Source organism: Amia ocellicauda, unplaced genomic scaffold, assembly GCF_036373705.1.
Source record: "Amia ocellicauda isolate fAmiCal2 unplaced genomic scaffold, fAmiCal2.hap1 HAP1_SCAFFOLD_59, whole genome shotgun sequence".
Lineage (NCBI taxonomy): Eukaryota > Metazoa > Chordata > Actinopteri > Amiiformes > Amiidae > Amia > Amia ocellicauda.
The window spans coordinates 242,593-260,069 of record NW_027102989.1 but is presented as its reverse complement, the minus strand read 5'-3'; the positions used below and the strand labels follow the sequence as shown (position 1 = coordinate 260,069).

At 40.8% G+C, this 17,477-nt stretch overlaps 1 non-coding gene across 1 annotated transcript; it reads left to right on the top strand.

The window, feature by feature from the left end:
- The first annotated feature begins 9,185 nt into the window (after positions 1-9,185).
- LOC136739044 (U5 spliceosomal RNA) lies at positions 9,186-9,300 on the top strand. The gene has a single exon (XR_010812770.1). It is a non-coding gene; the product is annotated as a U5 spliceosomal RNA (small nuclear RNA).
- The last annotated feature ends 8,177 nt before the right edge of the window (positions 9,301-17,477 follow it).

Genomic DNA, 17,477 nt, shown 5'->3' with positions numbered 1-17,477 from the left:
CATACACAAAGACAAAGAAAAGGAACAACTCGGTTGTGATATTGAAAGATGGCAGTATTTTCACGGTTTCACACTTTCTCTGTGTCAGTGATGACCAATATCACTTATATGCAGTTGGCAAATTTGGAAATTGTACAGTGCAGAAACTGGTTCGAGGATCTGCTGTCAAAATATCACTGACCTTTATGCGGACTGTTCATTTTCCTACAGGATTTGAAAGAGCAGTTGATCTAAGGTTGATTATACAGTATATGACCATGTTTGATTATAGGCATAGGGCTCCACTTAGGACAAGGCAAGAGCATGAGTTAAGTACAGCCTTATACTGCTAAACTGCACTGTGTTTTATACATGTCTTCATATGCTGGACATTCATATTAAATTTGCACTATTTTCCTATGTTTTTACTTCATCAAAAACTATATGCCTTTAGTTGTATGTAGGACATATATGATTAAAAATACATTAATATTATGCAATTTATATATGTGTTTTTTGCAGCATATATGTCCCTTACAATATTCGGTTTGAACATATAAGAATCACAGGTTTTTTTAGGAAAAGGAAAGGATCCAAGTGCAGGCTTTAGAGTTGAAGCAGATAATCCAATAAGGGCAAAACGAGAGAGCATAAACAGGGACAGTCCAGGTCAAACGATCAAGCGAACAGGCTAGTAGAGAGATCCGAAAGGGGTAAACGAGAGAAGGAAGCAAGAGGTCAAAAATACACGGGAAGGCAATCAAGAAACAAGGCTTAGAATTGATTCAGGAGAGAATGCAAGACTTCGCGATGAATCTAGGAAACAGAGGGGTACTGTGTACTGTGAAGGAGAGAGGGATTGAACGAGGTGAATGAAGGATTGACCAATGATAGGAGAGGAGGACAGAACAGGTGCACCTGGTAGGGAAGAATGTGGAAAGACTGGTTTGACTGGACAAAGGAAAAGAGAAGCACTAAACTAGTATTTGGGAGAGGGAGACCTCTGGTGGTGAACTAAGGTAGAAGCAGGGGAGACCGTGACAGTCTCCAAGGTTCTCATCGTAAATAACAAACAGAAATCAAACTACCTTCTGGCCTGACCTTCTAGCTTGACCTTATCTTTCTTAAGTATACAAGAGAGATTAACAGGTGTGAGAAAATAATTTCTAACTTTCCTTCCACACATACATACATACATACATACATACATACATACATACATACGGAAAATAAATAATAGAATTTTGAATCACAATAAGATGTTATCAAGTACAGAAAAAGAAAATGTAATAAAATGTGATCTTAAATACATACAAATAAAGAAAATTGGTTTACTATTTCCAGATTCCTTTTTTGAAATACAATGACATGCATTACAAATGAGTATTTACATTATATTTACAGCCGGTGCTCGTGTGTCACTGTGTCCCTCAGGCTGTGGTAGGCGCTGACATATTGGGCAGCCAGGGTGGCTGTGTGTCCCTCCCCCAGGAGGACTGACCGTTTTTCTTTTTTCTAAGATTTGTCACAGGTTGGGTGGGCATCCATTATGTTGTTACAGAATGTGTCCCTTATTTTGGGCTAAAGCTTTCCGTGGAGGGGAACGTGGATCAGTTTGTACCATTTTTGGGAAGATCTGCCTTGTTGGGGCGGAGCTGTGATCCAGGTGAACAGCAGATCGGGCATAGGTGGGCATGTGGGCAGAGGAGTAGGAAGGCCGGTCAAGCAAATAAGCTTGCTAAGGTACGCAGCAGCAGCAAGCAGCCCCCCCATCCAGCCAGCCAGCCAGTCTGGCTAGCAGTGACTGAGTGGTTGACAGACGGCAAGCAATGGAATGTACGTGCTCTGTGATGTCATAGCAGTCAGCTGAGAGAGGCTCGTGATGTCATCGCCGAGCTGTCTGTCTGTCTGTCTGTCTCTCTCTCTCTCTCTCTCTCTCTCTCTCTCTCTCTCTCTTCCTCTCAATTCAATTCATTTGTATTGTCAAAGCAATTGGACATACATACATACATACATACATATATATATATATATATATATATATATATATATATACATACATACATACATCCATACATGCTAGAAAGTCATTACTATGTTATCTTAAAGGCTAACTAAGCAGAACATATATCATTATAGAACAGAGTTCATAGGTCAACACATGGTTTTAGGGAACAGGCTCGTAGGTCATACCGTTTGACATTGTCTCCAAGGTTCTCATCGTAAATAACAAACAGAAATCAAACTATCTTCTGCGCTGACCTTCTAGTTTGACCGTATCTTTCTTAAGTATACAAGAGAGAAAAACAGGTGTAAGAAAATAATTTCTAATTTTCCTTCTACACATATATACATACATACATACATATGTAGCGTTATGTTGGGTGTATTTGGATAAGAGTATTTGGGCTCTGAGCTGAAGCACGGATCTAAAGAAGACCTCTCCCCCCCCCAAAGTTATCAGATTTCCTTAGCTCATCAGCTTGGAACTGGTTTGCTTAAAAGTGACAGTTTTGGGGAGGATGGCACCGAGAAGAGGCCAAATAGTTTGTTATTCTGCTATGAGATGTCTGGAGAAAGGGGCCTGTAGGTGATAAAAACTCTTTGAAGTGGACGAGAGCCGAAATCCCGACATAGAGCTACGAACCCGGGCCAACCGGCATTTCCAAAAGATGGCATGGACTGACATCAGTCATAAATCAAGCCCCCCTCCAATAGGACACTGGGGGCTGAAACCGAAATCCTATCTCAAGAACTCAGGGACCAATCACCTACTGATCTGACAGACTTTAAGGAACAGCGGACAGTCTTTCTCTCTCTCTTTCTCTCACCTGAACCAGAAACTCGCTGCCACAGCTCAACCTGTAGCTCTGTTGCCAGAACCGGAATCAGAAACCAACCAAGTCTTTGCCGGCAACAGAAGAGTTAAACTGGGAGAAGGAGATTGAGCCGTACGAAGAATTCTTTTAAAGGACTTTATTAAATAAATAACTTTACAGACCCACCTGATCAGTGGAGTTTTACAGCTGGACAATTGACTAAGTCGACTGAATACGAAAGTGTCAGTCATTTAAATAGCTATTTGAGTCTTAAGAAACTTGACCCTTGGAACAAACAGGGCCCTGCTTTCCTCAAAGACTTTGTCTTCAAGTAACTACGGTGGAACCCTGCTTACAAAGAAGATTTTGTGCACAACCTTGGAGCATTCAAACCAGTGGAAAATCTGTTTGGAAAAGACTCTACATTCCCGAAACCCCAACTTCCAGGTGCATCGACTGAGTGGAAGTTCTTGGACAAAGCCGAACCGGACTGCCTTTGTTCCAAACCACACGGACCTCGTGCCGTGTGCTGTTATCTGAGCCCGAAGCCAGAGAGGCCTCTCTGCGACGAAGTTCACATAAGTTTAACAGTTTGGAGTTTGTGATTCATGACATTTGAGAAATCAATTAGAAATGTTAATCTGTGATTCATAACTCTAGAATGTGTAATATCATTTAGTTTTCTTAAATATAAATGTGTGTTGCATTAAACTGTTTTGTTGATAATTTTAGAAATAAAATCTGTCAACGCCGAGAAATATCTTCTCATTCCTGTTTAACTGTTTAGTCTGAAATTGACACAAGTTAATAGACATTAGATTATTGGTGGCCCTGCCTATCCTTAATCATTGAATAATAATCAGTTAAGGGAAATTGTGGTAACAAGTAATGATAGGATCTTTCTCGGCACCTAAACGTAAATGAGACTGATATATATATAACGAGAAGTTACCTGACATAAATACTAACCTGCGTAGTTATTTAATGTCTGACTAATAATACTAATGAGAGACTCACCTTCGTCTTACTAACCGGTATTGTAGTCAATGTGTTTATAACCTTTTTTGTTTAACGATTTGTTAAACGGAATGTACGTGCTCTGTGCTGTCATAGCAGTAAGCTGAGAGAGGCTCGTCATGTCATCGCTGAGCTGGCTGGCTGGCTGGCTGGCTCTCTGTGTGTGTGTGTGTGTGTGTCTCTCTGTCTGTCTGTCTGTCTGTCTCTCTCTCTCTCTCTCTCCCTCTCAATTAAATTCATTTGTATTGTCAAAGCAATTGGACATGCATACATACATACATACATATATATGGAAAATAAACAATATGTGTACATCTCTTTCGGCATTAGTGGTGCCCTCACAGATGTGCAAGTTACATGACAGACAGACAGACAGACACACACACACTTTCACACACAGACAGACAGACAGACAGACAGACACACGCATATTATGGGTCTTTGTTGGGTAGTGAAATGGGTAGCATCAGTCGCAGTGTGGGTAATGTCAGGGAGCCAATCATAGTCCCCGTTATTTGCATATCGTGGCGCAAAGCTTTCTGGGAAAAGCAACTTAACACGTTTAGTCATGTATTTGTCCATAGTTTACACATGAGATGAAAGAGACAGTATGACGTGTTGAGCACCTGGGATTCCTCATGTGTATGTGAGGGGCAGAGGAACCGGATCCCAAGTGTGCGTCCCAGGTGCTATAGGTTTCAAAGCATGCAGGGGAATAGGCACCCCACCCTGACACCTATAGAAGACTGGATAGGGAGATATAAATAGCAATGGGGAGACTCTTGTACTTGGTGTGGCTCTATCCATATAGTGGGGCCAGCAGCCACTTAGCAGGTGCAGCAATAGAAGCTCAGCCTGGGGAGACTGGATTTAGCATTTGCTCTCCATTTTGATAACTATCCATAATCATTTCTGCAAAATACTTCTATGATACCTATGTATGTTTTTTACTTGTACTATATTATACTATCAAGTATCAGTGTACACATACAATGTGACCTGTTACATTAATACAGAGGCCACGGAAGGCCAGATCACTAATAGCCACTGTCCCCTGATATTACACTTTTTTACAATCACTTTGGCACTCATTTCAGAACCTTGATGTCATTTTTCAAAACTCTAGACACTAAACTCACACCCGATGATCAAAATGCACATTTTTCAAAACTCTAACACTTTTTTACAATTGCTTGGATACAATACACATCAACCTCAGATCATTTGTTCATTGAACTAAAATGACACAACTTACATCAAAGTATTACCATTTCAAAATGCAATTCACACATTACATCTGAGATCACTGTCTATTCATTTCATTACAAAGATCTAACTATCAATTGATACAGCTGCTCAAAATGATAAGTGACTGTTGCATTACTCTTAATGCATAATTTTATGGAAACTGACAAACAATATTCCATGTTTCGATCATGAAAGTTTCAGGATAATGAGATCCATTGACACCAATAACCGAGGAGCATGAACCAGTTGGACTACATTATCTATGGATGTAATATTTCATCATCATTCATCATCATGTAGCACTTTTCCACACCATGTTTTCAGTGTGGAAGGAAAGTTAGAAATTCTTTCTCTAATACCTGTTTTTCTCTCTTGTATACTTAAGAAAGATAAGGTCAAGCTAGAAGGTCAGGCCAGAAGGTAGTTTGATTTCTGCTTGTTATTTACGATGAGAATCTTGGAGACAATGTCAAACAGTATGATTGAAGTGCCTGCTCCCTAATCCATGTGTTGATCTATGAACTCTGTCCTATAATGATATAAATTCTGCTTAGCTAACTTTTAAGATAACATAGTAATGACTTTCTGATTATAACCAGCTCTTTGATTTTTGTGTATAAAAGCTCTGACTGTTAAAATGAAGGCAGAGCGACTTTGGGATCTACTTGAGTCACTGTTCCTCTCCACGCTGCGTGTATTAAAGGCATTGCAACTAACGCTCCAACCTGGTTGAAGATGATTGTTCTTCCACATCAGATTTGACATTACTGTATGTATGCAGGCCCTTGTAATTGCTTTTCCAATACTGCCAACTGGTTATTGATGATTGATTTCACATTGTGGTACGAGTATCGAGTGAAATGAGTGCTATCCACCCCAGCAACACAGTGATAACATGGAGCCGGCAAGTCATCCAGGTCACAATAGAGGTCAAGCAGTGGGAGGAGGAAGACGTGGTGGTCAAAGGAATGGAAGGGGACATGCACCCCTTCTGAGAGGTGGTCGTGGGCCTCGTCATAGAGGAGGGCTTAGGCCTCACCAGAGAGGCAGCCATGGGCCTCATTTGAGAGGTGTTGGGGGAACGTGGTAGAGGACAAGGCCACGGACCAGACAGCGGCAGCAACAGCAAATAGTGTCCAGTGAAATCCGAGAAATAGTTGTAGAGCATGTTGCAAATCATGGCATGACCATGACTGAGGCAGCTACAATGATTCAATCAAACCTCAGAATCAACTCAGGATCAACTGTGGCCTCAATCATCAGAAATTTCCGTACTGAGAAGCGGCAAGTCTTCAGCATGCACTAAACATTAGGCTACTCTCAATTGTCAAATGACTGTATACTGCATACCAATGTGTAGCACAGAGTATAGTGTGCCTTTTGAAAGAAATGCAGACAGAGTGAAGCAGCTGATGACTGAGTATGTTCAGGTATGTTCAGTTTCAAGATGCCTCTTGTGAAAAATGGTTGTGAGAACCTGAACCAGAACACAGGGCTGATGGAAATTTAGAAGTACAGTAATCAATCCTTTGTTTTGCTTTTTACACTAAGCCAGGTGAGGAACACTGCAGTTGACATTTTACTGTAGTTTTGTTCTTTTTTGTAGCTAATTATTGTTGCATGGATTCAAAGAAACCTATGGTGTGATTTGATTGTATTGCATCAATACATTTCAGATTTTGTTCAATGATTCCACTGTGTCTGTAGTATTCTCTCTACTAGTCCTTTTACAGTGATGTATTTATGTGTAGTACCATAATGAAACATGTATCACATATTTTGTACTACAATATTTAATGATTGTACGAACAACTACACAGTGAAACTATCGGTATCTTCTGTGTTACTATGTTACTATGGTATTTCATGATAAATTAGTTATTTGAACCAACAAGTCTGCAAGTGCAAGGTTTCTTTAAAGATATGAAAGGCTGTCCAATGTTCAAAACATTGTATTGTGCAGTGTTACAAGTGATGACCGTTTTGAGTTTTGTGTCTAGAGTTTTGAAAAATGACATCAAGGTTCTGAAATTAGTGACAAAGTGATTGTAAAAAACTGTATATTCATCCTATTTAATGTGCTCTTTTAAAATGTACTTTTCTTTTTTATGTTGCCATTTCTGTTCTACCAATGTTTCAGTTGTTAGCCAAAGATTGACAGAGTACATCTCATACACACAGGCCAGACAGCAAGGATTTCTTTTTGAAATTCAATTACAAATGCTGCATGAATTCATCAATACGATTAGAGCTCCTGAAAACTCACTTTACAGCATCTCATTAGCAGTGAAAAGAAACCAAGAAAGTTGGGACAGTCGACTGTTTACCACTATGTAACATCACCTTTTCTTTTAATAACACTTATTAAGCACTTGGGCACTGAAGACACCACTTGGTTAAGTTTAGCAAGCGGGATTTTCCCCCATTCATCCATTATGCATTTCCTCAGCTGCGCAACTGCACAGGGCCTTCGTTGTCTTAATTTGCACTTCATAGTGCGCCACACATTCTCAATTCGGAGACAGGTCAGGACTGCAGGCAGGCCATGCTAGCACCCGCACTCTCTGCCTACGCAACCATGCGCTTGAAATCTGGGCAGAATGTGGTTTGGCGTTATCCTGCTGAAAAATGCAGGGACGTCCCTGGAAAAGATGATGTCTGGATGGCAGCATATGTTGCTCCAAAATGTGTACATCTCTTTCTGCAAAAATGGTGCCCTCACAGATGTGCGAGTTACATGACAGACAGACACTCATACACACTGTCACACCCACACACACACACACACTTTCACAGACAGACACATGCACACACACACACACTTTCACAGACACACACACACACACACACACTTTCACAGAGACAGACACACACACACTTACATACATACATACATACATACATACATACATACATACAGTGAGGGAAAAAAGTATTTGATCCCCTGCTGATTTTGTGCGTTTGCCCACTCACAAAGAAATGATCAGTCTATAATTTTAATGGTAGGTGTATTTTAACAGTGAGAGACAGAATAACAGCCAAAAAATCCAGAAAAACGCATTTCAAAAAAGTTATAAATTGATTTGCATGTTAATGAGGGAAATAAGTATTTGATCCCCTATCAATCAGCAAGATTTCTGGCTCCCAGGTGTCTTTCATACAGGTAACGAGCTGAGATTAGGAGCACTCTCTTAAAGGGAGTGCTCCTAATCTCAGCTCGTTACCTGTATAAAAGACACCTGTCCACAGAAGCAATCAATCAATCAGATTCCAAACTCTCCACCATGGCCAAGACCAAAGAGCTGTCCAAGGATGTCAGGGACAAGATTGTAGACCTACACAAGGCTGGAATGGGCTACAAGACCATCACCAAGCAGCTTGGTGAGAAGGTGACAACAGTTGGTGCGATTATTCGCAAATGGAAGAAACACAAAATAACTGTCAGTCTCCCTCAGTCTGGGGCTCTATGCAAGATCTCACCTCGTGGAGTTTCAATGATCATGAGAACGGTGAGGAATCAGCCCAGAACTACATGGGAGGATCTTGTTAATGATCTCAAGGCAAACGTACAAAAACAGCAGGGGATCAAATACTTTTTTCCCCCACTGTACATACATATATATGGAAAAGAAACATTACAAGTATAAATCACAATAAGATGTAATAAAGTACAGATAAACAAAATGTAATAAAATGTGATCTTTTTGCAAATGCAGGGACGTCACTGGAAAAGATGATGTCTGGATGGCAGCATATGTTGCTCCAAAATGTGTACATCTCTTCTGCAAAAATGGTGCCCTCACAGATGTGCGAGTTACATGACAGACAGACAGACAGACACTCACACCCACACACACACACTTTCACAGACAGACAGACATACACACACACACACACACTCACTTTCACACAGAGACAGGCACACACACGTACAGACACACACACTCACTTTCACACAGAGACAGGCACACACACACACACACATACATACATACATACATATGGAAAAGAAACAATACATTTATAAATCACAATAAGATGTAATAAAGTACAGAAAAACTAAATGTAAGAAAATGTGATCTTTAATACACACAAATATGTATGGCTGGTCGGATGCGTCTTGGACTCGGGTTCCTCTTCATTACGTATAACGCTTTTGCCTTTTGCTAAAGCTTTCCGTGGAGGGGATCGTGGGTGAGTTTGTACCATTTTTGGGAGGATCTGCCTTGTTGGGGCGGAGCTGTGATCCAGGTGAACAGCAGATCGGGCATAGGTGGGCATGTGGGCAGAGGAGTAGGAAGGCCGGTCAAGCAAATAAGCTTGCTAAGGTACACAGCAGCAGCAAGCAGCCCCCACATCCAGCCAGCCAGCCAGTCTGGCTGGCAGTGACTGAGTGGTTGACAGACGGCAAGCAACGGAATGTACGTGCTCTGTGATGTCATAGCAGTCAGCTGAGAGAGGCTCGTGATGTCATCGCTGAGCTGGCTGGCTGGCTGGCTCTGTGTGTGTGTGTGTGTGTGTGTGTCTATGTCTGTCTGTTTTTCTGTTTGTCAGTCTGTCTGTCTGTCTCTCTCTCTCTCCCTCTCAATTCTATTCATTTGTATTGTCAAAGCAATTGGACATACATACATACATACATATATATATATATATATATATATATATATATATATGTAGCGTAAGGTACACTTTTAAATTTCAATTAAAGAAGTGAATTCATAGTATCACCTTATCACGAATCCTGGAGTCTTGTAGAACTCAATTTCTGTAATAATTGGACGCAGACACCAATTCCAAAGATATAAATTGTCAAATTTATTTAAAAACAAAGACTAAATGTAGCACTACACTAATTATACAAAAGGGAAAAACTAATTAAAATTCAACTCTAGATCAACAAATCAAAGACAAATCACTTCCGTGACCAAATCAAAGACCATGGGATCCCATAGGATAACACACAAATCGTTAAACAAAAAAGGTTATAAACACATTGACTACAATACCGGTTAGTAATTCTAGGAATCACTAAGAAACAGTTGAAAGTGCTAAATTGCAGTTTCAGAAGATGAAAAAAAACTGTAACTGATGGGATATGTAGTACTTTATACTCGAGTGGTCTATGCGATTACACCCTGTTGGTGTTATTAAGAACGCCAAGTACCAGAATGCAGAGCGGGACTGTTTTTTGTGCCGTGACTTGTCGGGGGAAAAAGGCGCAGAAAAAACGGACGAGAAGGTGAAGGTAGTATGGCGGTGATGCACGCGTTGGTGAAGTGGGAAAGCGGGGTCGACAAAGACTCTTACAGCGTGATTCCCACTGCTTGCTTTCGCAATTTTGATTTATTCAGCATTGCTGATGATGACGAAGAGACGACTCGAAACTTCAGAGCAGAGTGGAGAGACACGAACAAACCTCCAAAAGGTGGATGGCCTGTCCATGAAGCGCAGATCATTATGACTGGTAACAATGTTTATTTAAAAAAAAAAAACATTAAAGTCTTTACATGCTATTTGATATATACAATCACAGTATATTTGAAATGAATGTTTAAGTTATTAATGTGTTGTACTTCTAACATACTCTTATAACATGGTAGATGGTGGTGAGGGCGCTAAAACTCGTCATACTTGACTGGCATTTGTAAGAACGATTTATTGTGTGTTGTGCTTTACAATAAAATCCCCCAAATCACAAAATAAATTAAACCAGATATAATTTAACTTCAGTTTTGATTCAGTGTTGGCTGTTCATCTTAATTTGTATGGTCAAAGCACAGTATTTTTATGACAAATAAATATAATCCCCAAATATCTGTGGACATAATGCAGGGTTTTATTTATTTTATTTTTATTTTAGGAAAAGAAGGCGAACTAAGAAGAAAACTTAATGACCTAACAAAAATGCCCTGTCCTAAAATGAAGAGAGTACCTAAACCAAACAAAAAACTTCAAATTTCAGATGATAGTGACCTTGATGAACCACAGTTACCGGTGAGATAATTACTGCAAATATTAAATAAATGTATTGCAGGATTGTTTTTTTTTAATCATATTCATATATATATATATATTTTCATTTTAAACTCTTTTCCTCTCTGAATACAGCACAAAATAAGAAAGAAAACCGATGGAGCTTCAAGAATTAGATCCCGTCATATTCTACAGACATTTAAAGAGTCCAGTGAAGTTGAGCTACAGCAAAACGTTAAGCAGCTCGAAAAGGAAAACACAAGACTTAAAAATGAAAACCAATGTCTTCGAAACCGTATGGTTGATGGTAAGTTTTTTTATTTATAGCAAATAATTCCTTACCTTGATAAATGTTATTCTTCAGTAATTTAGATTCCAGAGTAATGTATTATAGTTGATCATACTGAAGTAATCTAGAACCACAATACAGACTCTTAATGTGCACTGTCTAATAGTTTAATAATACTGATTATTAAATAAAGTTTTCAACATAACTTCATAATCCTACATTAATGACTATATGCATTACATTAGACCTGGTAATTCTTGTATTTTATCTCTTATTTTTTTCGTAGCTAATGTTAATGACCCACAAAAAGGTCAGTTTGCCAATAACATAGAGCAAGTCTCTCAAGTATAATTGCAGGCATTGATGGTTTTGTTTTCACTTTGTATTAAATATATTACTAGAAATGATTATCATTTAATACTAAGGTTTTTTTCTCCAGAGATTCCAGACCTTTTGGACAATCTGAAAAAAATTGTAACAAAAGCCACATTGATCAGCAATGAAGACAAAAGTGTGTCACCATCAAGTGGTTCTGACAGCCCCACAGCAAATTGTTCTGAATCTGACAAAGAATCACCAAAACAGGTATAACACTCTTGGTCTACAATATTACAAAGACAAGGTAAAAATATATATATTGAAAACAAATATTGGTTGTAAACAATCTAATGATGCTACATTATCAGTTATATTCATAGTTATAGTTGATAATAAGAATGTAATTGAATTATGGGTGTCACAGATTCACTGACTTTATTATGTCTGTAAATTAATAAACTTAGAATTGAGACATACTGTGGTCTTTAATAACACATTTCTGTAACAAAATCACAGCCTTACTGATAATGTATTCCACTTAACATAATATAAGAATAGTTTGGGGATAAACTTGTTTTTTATTTACCATTGTCTTTTAGGTGGAAATATTCCCAGGCACTGGAGTTTACATTGACAAACTGTCCTGGATCCTTGCAGAGAGGTGCAGCACGAATACGTCATATGCAAGAACCCTGACGGTTGCTGTCTTTGACTTTCCAACATTATTAAAGAGCAATCTTCGTGGTGGTGGCAGCAAGAGAGATCCAACTTCGGAGAAAAAGACACCTCTGGATCGCTTAAAGGTGGAAGCCATATATGGTATGTAAATGCTGTTGTACAAAATTTCTAACTCTCCTTTTTAACTGTATAGAACACAAAGGGTTAGCATTTGAAATGTTCCTTTGGCCTTTGTTTTAGTTTCAGAGACTAGAGTTAATTTATTAATAAATAATAATACCTTACATGTAGCAGCTGGAAAGATCCCAAAGTGCTCTACAGACTCACTTCACCCACCACCCTCTGGGGTGCAGCCATTTTGTACCAGCAGATTACTACACAGCAGTAAAGGTGGAGTCATAACAAATTTGTTAGACCTGATTGAGGGAAGCCTGACTTAGAATTCAGCCACGTCACTCTTTCAACAACACCTTGTAAATCACCTTGGATTAATGCTTCAGACATATTAATACATAATAATAATGAATAGTGCCATGGGATCCTTGACAATATAAACTTTCATGTCTCATTTAAATTTGACTTTTGAGCAAATACTTCACATTTCAGTCCAGTTGTGCCACATCAATGTAATGCTTAAGCAAGGTATTAATGGAGAAAAGACTGCCTTTGCATAGCTGCTTCGCCAAGTACAGATTTTACTATGAACTAGTGTAAGACAAGTTTAAGAGCATACACCAAAACGTTTAAATACACCCACACACAAAAATGTTGATTTACTGTGGCAATATGTAACTAATGAACCCTTCTCAAAGATATGTGGTATGTTTATTAAAAGATTTTTATATATCTATGTGCAAGTCATTAAATCTATGTGATACATGTTTTTTAGGGGCTACCTTGAAAAAATTGCCCAGTACCCCAAAGAGTGTAATTGGTGGTGCAATTAACAGCAAGATAAATGAACTACGACACAGAATGAAACCAGAGTGAAGATTTGAAGAACCAGATCTGTATTTTTTGTTTTGTTTTCAACAGGGTTGGGGTCAATTCCAATTCAATTTTTAATTCCCTTTTCAATTCAATTCCAGTAAAGAATATTCTGTGAATGCAAAAAGTAATTGCAATTTTGAATTGATTTGTAGGAGGAATTGGAATTGAAAAACAGGAATTGACCCCAACCATGGTTTTCAGTGAGTGTTGTACAAATTGATAGGTCAGGGTTTCTGTAAAAACTTAATAGAGGCCAGCAGGCGTGCACGATCTGGGAAAAACTGCTCCACTACAACAGACCTCTTTCCCTTCGTTTTCTCTAAAAACCTCCTGATATCCTTCACTGCAGCTCTGACTCACCGAGGACGAGGAGGCGAGAGAGGAATCCGTGAAGCCGCCCTCACTGTCACTCCGAGCCGCGATGCTCCAGCGTGTAGCCGGACCTTTCCCCACCAAGCCGCTCGCTACCCCAGCTTCACTACTGTGCCACCACTTCTTTTACTGACACTATTTACCAACACCGTCCGTGCTCCCTCCCAGCACCTTCTTAGTGCGTTTTTTCCACCCGGCGCCTCGGCTTGTACCGCCGAGCCTGGCCCTGCCTCCTCCTCGGCTACACCCTGTGTGTCTGTCCGCCCGTCTGCTGGCTGCTGAGGTTGTTCCTCGTCACTAACCAGCGCCCCGTGCACCGCCTCAACACCATCTCCCCCCGGCGTCTCGGTCGTCACTATCCCCCGCTGCCTCGACCCCGTCCCCCAGCTGTGCGTCATCGCCTCCGGGCAGCTCTTCCCCCGTCACGGCATCAGTGGTACCATCGGTCCGACCGGCGACTGTCTCCTCCGCCGGGGCTCGATCTCTGTCTGCCCGCTGCATCTGTGGCTGCGGGCCGGTGTCTCTATTCCTCCCCGCGTCGCCCCGCTCCTCCTCCCGCTCCCTGTCCTGTTCGGGACAGTTCCTCACGACATGCCCCTCGCTCCCACACCTGAAACACTTCATGGACTCCGAAGTAGCGAACACGACGTAGTCGGTATTGTCGATCTTAAATTTAAAAATGACATTAAGATCCTCATTGATGTTATTGAGGATCATATACAGCTGCCTTCGGAAGGACATGACGTGTTTCAGTTGCGGGGCTTTGCAGCCCAGCGGGACCCTCTTAATGCCGGACATCAGCTGCCCGAGCCGGTGCGGATGAACGGAGGGACGTTAGACAGCGTTACCTTCCGGGCAGGAGCAGCGAGCGGCAACACCGGGGTGAAAGTGTCGTCTAACACTGTGCCATTAGCCACTAGCTGATTGAGCAGATCAGTGGTTTTTAAGAAGATAACAATGGCAGCAGACTTGATATTTTCACACCCTGCTACCTCCCCAACCGCTAACACACACTGCTCTAGGGGGCAGAACTGCACCGGAGCGATCTTGACTCCATGGCGTCGGGTCAGTTTTTCAAAAGACGCATTCAGGGGGTCCGACCCCCCGACCCGGGAAGAACTACCGGTACTCCCCCCTCCCCTCCCCTGTTCCCCCACAATAAGAAAAGCACTGAAAACAGAAGACAAAATAAACAAACTGAAAAAAGTAAAGCAACAAAAAAACGCAGCCAAAGGACAGAGCTCTCAGCAGCACTCCCGCTCACTGCAGACCCCTCCCACACACTCCCAGCTGAGAGAGAGAGAGAGAGAGAGTTAGTGTCTGTCTGTCTCTCTCTCTCTGTAGATGCATCATAGGGAACATATGTAACAGTCTCTCTTTTTGTTTACCAAAAATGAGAATGAACGTATTTCAAGTGGGTGTTGCCTTGGTTGGAAACGTTTTAAGATTATTTATGAAGTGTAAAGTGGATTTGTCTCAGTTCTCCGTAGTTTTCAATGTATGTGCCATTCAGTAGCGTTCATGTTACAGATGTGCCCTATGCAGTGGTAGGGTCAATAAAATGTCAGTAAAACTTTATTTTAGCAATTATGGAGGGGAAGAACTGCAAATAGAGGGTCCCCACTAATTATCTAACTTACCAACAACGTTTCAAATTAGGTCTTGCGAAGCTGCCAAATAATGCTGTATAATCGTATGTGTCTTCATACACCGGCTGCTATAGTCTGATAGCTTTGATTATATATATATATTTTCTCGTGAACCACAAATGCTATTTGCTTGATTTTTACAGAGTATGTTATAAATACCATTCTTATGAAGCCTGACAAATTGTATGCTGTAATTATGAATATTTTCAAATCATTTGTTTGTTTTTCCTAACATGTTACAAATGTTCCCTATGTGAAAGATGCATTATATCTTAATAACGTCTAAACAATTAAAGATATACAGATTATTATTTTTGGTAAAGTTATAATACATTGCTATTAACTATGTGTGTCAGTAAAAGTTTAAATTTCTTAAAGGATTTTTATTGATCTTGCAAAATAAGTGTTTAGGGAACATTTGTAACATAGAGGTGGGTTAGCCACCGGCTAAGGGCAGCGGCTCCGGCTCCAGCACCGTCACCATGTCGCTGGAAAAGCGCTAAGTGAGCTCACAGTGAGCTCAGTGTAATGTCTGCTCTGGTGAGCTCACAGTGTGACCTAGTCGTGAGTTCACGTCTTCACTGGGTAGTCCTTGACAACTTAATTGACTCAATTCTTGGGCTTAATTGGTCAAAATGACCATTGGTTGAAGGTACTCAGGGACTGATGTGTAGAGAGACTTATTAAACCTGCAGGATTGTGGTTTTCCCAGATCAGAATTAACCAGATCACCACAAAGGAACATGGTAGGTGCTATTGCAACACAGATTACACAAATACATTGAAATCCAAGTTTGCAGTGGTCCTTGGGCCATTGGGTGGTGATCCAGATCACTTCAGCAGGAATTTTGCAGTGGTCTGGACTACAACTCTCTCTCTCTCTCTCTCTCTCTCTCAATTCAGTGCATTTGAATTGTCAAAGCAATTGGACATGCATACATACATACATACATATACACTCACCTAAAGGATTATTAGGAACACCTGTTCAATTTCTCATTAATGCAATTATCTAACCAACCAATCACATGGCAGTTGCTTCAATGCATTTAGGGGTGTGGTCCTGGTCAAGACAATCTCCTGAACTCCAAACTGAATGTCTGAATGGGAATGAAAGGTGATTTAAGCAATTTTGAGCGTAGCATGGTTGTTGGTGCCAGACGGGCCGGTCTGAGTATTTCACAATCTGCTCAGTTACTGGGATTTTCACGCACAACCATTTCTAGGGTTTACAAAGAATGGTGTGAAAAGGGAAAAACATCCAGTATGCGGCAGTCCTGTGGGCGAAAATGCCTTGTTGATGCTAGAGCTCAGAGGAGAATGGGCCGACTCGATTCAAGCTGATAGAAGAGCAACTTTGACTGAAATAACCACTCGTTACAACCGAGGTATGCAGCAAAGCATTTGTGATGCCACAACACGTACAACCTTGAGGCTACATGGGCTACATGGGCTACAACAGCAGAACAGCAGAACAGCAGAAGACCCCACTGGGTACCACTCATCTCCACTACAAATAGGAAAAAGAGGCTACAATTTGCACAAGCTCACCAAAATTGGACAGTTGAAGACTGGAAAAATGTTGCCTGGTCTGATGAGTCTCGATTTCAGAGTCAGAATTTGGCGTAAACAGAATGAGAACATGGATCCATCATGCCTTGTTACCACTGTGCAGGCTGGTGGTGGTGGATGTAATGGTGTGGGGGATGTTTTCTTGGCACACTTTAGGCCCCTTAGTGCCAATTGGGCATCGTTTAAATGCCACGGCCCGTTGTTTCTGACCATGTCCATCCCTTTATGACCACCATGTACCCATCCTCTGATGGCTACTTCCAGCAGGATAATGTACCATGTCACAAAGGTCGAATCATTTCAAATTGGTTTCTTGAACATGACAATGAGTTCACTGTACTAAACTGGCCCCCACAGTCACCAGATCTCAACCCAATAGAGCATCTTTGGGATGTGGTGTGTAGCGTTATGTTGGGTGTATTTGGATAAGAGTATTTGGGCTCTGAGCTGAAGCACGGATCTAAAGAAGACCTCTCCCCCCCAAAGTTATCAGATTTCCTTAGCTCATCAGCTTGGAACTGGTTTGCATCAAAGTGACAGTTTTGGGGAGGATGGCACCGAGAAGAGGCCAAA